At 32.1% G+C, this 5919-nt stretch overlaps 1 pseudogene; it reads right to left on the bottom strand.

Moving 5' to 3' along the window:
* Positions 1-210: 210 nt before the first annotated feature.
* On the bottom strand, positions 211-2558 carry LOC120121280 (annotated as a pseudogene).
* Positions 2559-5919: the final 3361 nt, after the last annotated feature.

The following is a 5919-nucleotide window of genomic DNA, read 5'->3' as shown; positions in this document are numbered from 1 at the left end:
GATCTCAAGCACCAAGTATAAACAAATAAAACTGTGAGTTTAACATATCCAACCTTCCCCAGCAGGAGGGAGATCAGGTGAAACAAGTAGTGCCCTCGAATATTGCTCGACATAAGAAACGAAAGACATGGAATGTTATGAAAACATACTCAGGGGATGACCCTGGAGCTTGCATTTTGAATATAGACAGATGCTAAAACATGGAATACGTGTATAGGCTTCAATTATATGAAAGAATATGCGGAGTAACAAAAGTGGATGCCAATAAAAATGGCAAAGCTAAAGTGCTTCCGAGAGAATTATGTACAACCAAATTGTTTGCAAATACTAGCATGATCATGCACATAAGTAGAGGGAACAAGAGAATTTGTCATTCGCAAACTGGTTTTGTGCCGAGCTGCTTAAGCAGATTGCAAAGGCTTGGAAAGCAGAGAGTGGGTAACGATAATCCATGGTGAAAATGTCCTTACCAATCTTCCCAAATTGCAGAATCACTTTGTCACGTTCTGCTACTGAAACGTTTTGGCTTGGCTCTGCAGTGGCCACCAACTGGAAATTTTTTACAGAAGCCACAGTAACTCGTCCTTTGAAATTTAGGCACCAACACTGCAACTGTTCATGCCATCTAGGTGCTTTATTTTTCAACATTAAGGGTGTACTTTGCCCTGAATTTTCAGGCTTACCACAGACAGTTGAGTTGAATCAAGTGTGGCTTTTTTCCTTTTGAATCTATCGGTGGTGAAGGATCATCTTCAGGGTAATTTGCAAATGATGTTGGAGTCGGAGCAGTTCCTCCCTTCAATGGCAGAGACGGGGATCGAGTGCATTATACACTTCAATCTCCTCGGACCTTTGGTGCGAAGAACATTGAGCTCATAAGATATAGTGGTGGTGTTAACATTAGTCATAGGGACCTCGGAGGAACCGGCTTCAAGTAGGTTTCCAACATGATGGATAACCGGATTGTAAAGAAGAATCATGTTGAGGATGGCTCTCAAAAATGTTGAACTTGGTTCCCAGGAATTAGACCTGTTAAAGTTTCCCTCTTTAAAGCGCGTAAAGAACTAACTACCAATCCTTAAAAAAAGAAATAACTAACTAATAAACTTTACCCATCTAAAAGCTAACCTGAGTTTCCAATATAATCGTTGCTTGGCTTTGAGAAATCATCCCCTTTAAATATATCATAAAATCATGCAAGTAGCCCTCCTAACTTTCTTTGCTACCAAAGCTGTTTACTCAAATCACCAGACAAAGCTGTAAATTCGTAAAAGAAAACTAATAAACGTTAGTTGGATAAACGAAGGGATAAGTTTCAAAATTCTATGTAAATTTTGATTCAATATGCGAGGCGACGTGATAAATTTAATTTGGTGCAACTATACTAATTAAACTTTGATTTTAGTTTAATTATATCATATGCATACGGCGCTAGTGATATACAATAATTTAATTAAATTTTCAAAACTACATTACACTGAATGAAGTTCTCCTTGGAAACATATTACTAAGCCGAAACTTGTAGTTTTAAGAACAAAACACTCATTATCACCAAAAAAAAAAAAAAAAAAATGATAGAAAAATGAAACTTACCAGACTGAGACCCATGCAATCGATATGTTGAAGTTTCCCTTTCCCTCCTAATATGCATTGAATCTCTTGGTCCAGGCTATACTCCCATAAAAGAAACACCGATAAACTATAAAACAGAAATTTTCCATAAAAGGTAAAAGGAAAGATTGAAACTTCACCTGCTTTAGTGATATGGGGAAAGTGAAGAAGCCCATTGTTCAGGTTCTAACAATTTCTTTAGTAATTTTCCTCCACGACTTACAAACGGCAGCACAAGCAACCACATCTCTCCTTCCCGGCCAACATTTTTCCTTTGTTTCCACTCTTTGTAAAATATCGAGCAGTAATTCCGGAGGCAAATTTGCCCATTGTCCTTGCTCGATTTCAATTGAAGAACCAACTAATAACGGACAAGGATGAGCAGATTCAGGCGCAATATGGGATCGTCTGCGCCTATTCCTCTCTGGACTTTTCTTCGATATATTTCCAATCTCCCGAATAAAGTTTTTCAATTGCATTTTTATTGATTTTGGCTTGACAGAGCTGGCAAATTAACGATCAATCATAATAGGTGAAAAGAATAAGATAAAGGATGAGAACTTTTTATTGTTTAGATTCTTTGGTTTCGTAGTTTACCTGAAAGATTTGGATTCTTCTGCTGTTATTGGATCCAAACTGGAAAGAGAACGCCTTGAGAGAGAATCTTTTAAAAAAATCAAAATTCGAAGAGGAAATTTGGGAAATATCAGGGATTTCCAGAAAGAGAGAATTCGTCGGAAACACGATAGGGAGAGGCGAAATGGAGAATGTACGCGATTTCCAACCAATGAGAAGAACAAAGAAAGCGAGGAGAGGATCTAATGGAATGAGAAACGTTGAGATTTGCACCCGTTTTTTGTTGTTGTTATAAAAAAATAACATTAAATTGGCGGTGCTGTTCATTTCCTCTCTCTCTCCCTTTCTCTCTACTTCCTCCTCTCACTCCGTCGCGGCCCTCCGCCTCACAAGCTGCTCTCCGACGGCGACAACCCTCTGCCTTTTTCGCTTTTCCTTATTTTTCTATTTACTCTATTTAAATAATTTGTAATTTTTTAAAACGTATTTTTTTTTCTTTCGTCCACTGATTTAATTGGCGGGTGTTTTTCTTTTCTATTTTCATATTTTCAAGTCTACCCCTACCCCTGTAGATTTTGGTCTCACGAAATCATCCTGTTACGACTTTTTTTGGGCGAATTTTCACTCCCTCGTTTGCCATCTTTTATATGGTAAATAAATTATTTACACCTTTTAAATTATTTAAATTAAAGGAGAATATAAAATCAAGTGTATTTATATTTATATATTTTTAAATATTATAAAAATGATTATATAACTTAGTTAAGATTTTATTATTTTATTATTTTTTTTTATAAATCTAAGATCAATATAATAGGATTTTTTAAAAAAAAATTCTTAATCATTTGACAATAAATACTCATATTCATGCATATAAGATATTCAAACAAATCTCTTAACTACTAAAATCGTTTAGTTCGAGCGATTCTTCGTTATAAACTCAGATTAATTGATTTGTATTTAATCTTATTAATAATCTTCATTCAAAAAAATTATTAATAAATCATAATCTCATTTTTGCAGTTTGATATTGCTTAAGTAAGTCTTAGTTTTGAAGTCATTGTGTATGCAAAAAATCTTCTTTAGGAGACTCACCCACCAAGATAAGTGTGCGACCCGGGTAGGTCTAGATTATGGATGAGTATAAGACCCAAACCCGATAGGTTCCGACCCAATCGGTCAATTTTTGTTTGAAAAATTTGAGTTTGGTTCGGGATGGGTTTTTTAATGTTATGTTCGGGTCAGATCGAGTTTGGATTTAGGTGAAAATACCCGACCCGACCCTAAAAAATTATAATTTTACCTTATATATTTAGAGATAATTACAATAATACCCCTCTATATTATTTTGTTTCAAAAATCCCTGCTTTTATTGAATAAAAATTATAGTTTTTAATAAATATATTATTTTGGGTTGGGCGGTTTAGATTTTATCACAAAAAATCAGGTAGGGTTCGGGCCGGGTGGAAGGTGTATATTTTCGAGTTGGATGGAAGATTTTTTATTTTTGGGTCGGGTTGGGTGGACTAAAAGTCCTACTCAACCTGACCCATGCCCATCCCTAGTTCAGATTAATCAAAACGAAGCGTTGAAACTGGAGCCAACCGAATTTTTTTAGATTAATTTATGTTTTTATCAAATAATTTTTAGTTTATTAAAAATAAATTTTCATTTTTAAAATAGTTAAACATAGATGACATACTTGAAAAATTATTATTATTATATTATTATGCTTAGTTTAGTGATTTGTTTATTAAAGAAGTAAATATTTCTAAATATAAAAATGTTTTAATTAAATCATTTGATATTATAACTTAATTTATCCATTGTATTTACGTATATTATGCTAATGTTTTTGTATACTTCATGAGTTAGATGTAAAAGTGTTGTGCATAAAGAAATAAAATTGATATATTCTTTTAATTAGGTTCCAATATTTAAGGTAATTTAGAGATGGTAGTAACACATTTTATTATTATTGAAGTTGGAAATAATGTGACAAAGCCACAATTATTTATATATTTATTTATTAATATATAAATCGTAATAACAAATAAGAATAATAGTGATTTATGGAATTAAAACTAAAAATACTAAAGAAATATTTTAAAAATTATATTTTGAGATAAATTGATAAAATATATTTTTTAATTAATCTGGGTAAGTAAAAACAATATTTGTATAAAAATAAATTTCAATCATTTAACATTGAATGCTCACCCCTTGACATTCACGATGCTCAAACTCAAGATCTCAAGGAATAACAATAATTTTTTTACCACTAAGGTTGTTCGGTTTGTGCACCATATTATTTCTTTATTTTTCTTCTTTTTACAATTAAAGATTTTAAATATTTTATACTTCTCGACCAAACATCATAATTGAATGAGTATGATAATGTAAAATGTGAGACGCATTTAGGCACAATACAATATTCTACGAATATATTTTAGATATTTTACTAATTTAAACACACAAATTAACATTTGCGTGATACATACGTGCATTTTTCTTTAATATTTTTAGAGGTTGTTTTCTCTAAATTGAATGGGTATGATAAATGTTGCAACACGAGATGAATTGAACATAACACAAATATAATATGAACACATCTTTTTTATAAATAGAATATTATGTCAAATTATGTAAAATGTGAGATGCATAGAGACATAACATGGTAAACATCATTTTCTATATAAAATTATTATGTAAAATTACACCGATCAATAAATCATATTACTGTTAATTAATAATAAATCATTATTTTCACTAGAATTGCTTTAAAATTACTAAGAAATTTTAAGGAATATTATTTATATAGTCGTAAATTAAAGTGATGATGTTGATTAATTTAACATAATTAGACCGGTTCCATGCTACTTCTACTTACACTGTCAATCCTTCGGTCTAAAATCGTTTCCACCAAAATGTTAGATTAGACATACAATAATTTAATTTCTTTCATATTATATTGTCATTTCAGTCCTTCGGCCTCAAACGAAATCAATTTTTGTGTTCTTTTTATAATATATTTAAAAGTGACTACTATTGTATACGAGAATGATTCTGTCATGCATGCTTCAATTATAGCAAGGGATATTAAAAAACATGTGATTGAATTCGCTTCATATTATATTTATTTTTTTCCATAATGATGGAATATATTGAAAATGGCAATGAATGCATAACTCAATTAGTTGTCCAGCAAATTAAAGTGCTAAATTAGGTGCCTGTCTGTTTGTATAAAAAATATGCTTTTTTAAGACATCAAAACAAATAAAATGCAGCCAAATGGTTTAGAATTATGGGTTAAGTAGAAGCAAAGCAAAATGTTGATGGTCTGTTCTATAAGACCCAGGAAAGAATCATGATCCTTAAGGTTAAGGAAGTGAAATGTGGAGCCCTTTGGTCCTTTGTTTATATAAGAAAAAGACGTCTTGGTTTCCATCTTCTGATGCATGCGGAGTGGGAATCATGTTGTTGGTGTTTGGAAGCTTGCAAATGTAGTACGATGGAAGCTGCATCCACATGAATTCCATCGCCATATTCGACACCCTGATTAGGTTTACGGGGTTATGAATTCGCACCAAAAAAGAAGCAAACGATCGAAAACGTGTTAGGAATACAATCATATATCCAAGTTCAATCCAAAGGTCTAAATCAGGAAATATCAATATGATAACAAATATACGTTATATTGATCAATAGAGGCGACGTCAAAACCAACCCTAA

This window comes from Hibiscus syriacus, unplaced genomic scaffold (genome assembly GCF_006381635.1).
Source record: "Hibiscus syriacus cultivar Baekdansim isolate YM2019G1 unplaced genomic scaffold, ASM638163v2 tig00110368_pilon, whole genome shotgun sequence".
Lineage (NCBI taxonomy): Eukaryota > Viridiplantae > Streptophyta > Magnoliopsida > Malvales > Malvaceae > Hibiscus > Hibiscus syriacus.
The sequence above is the reverse complement of the archived record's forward strand: the minus strand, read 5'-3'. Positions and strand labels throughout refer to the sequence as shown.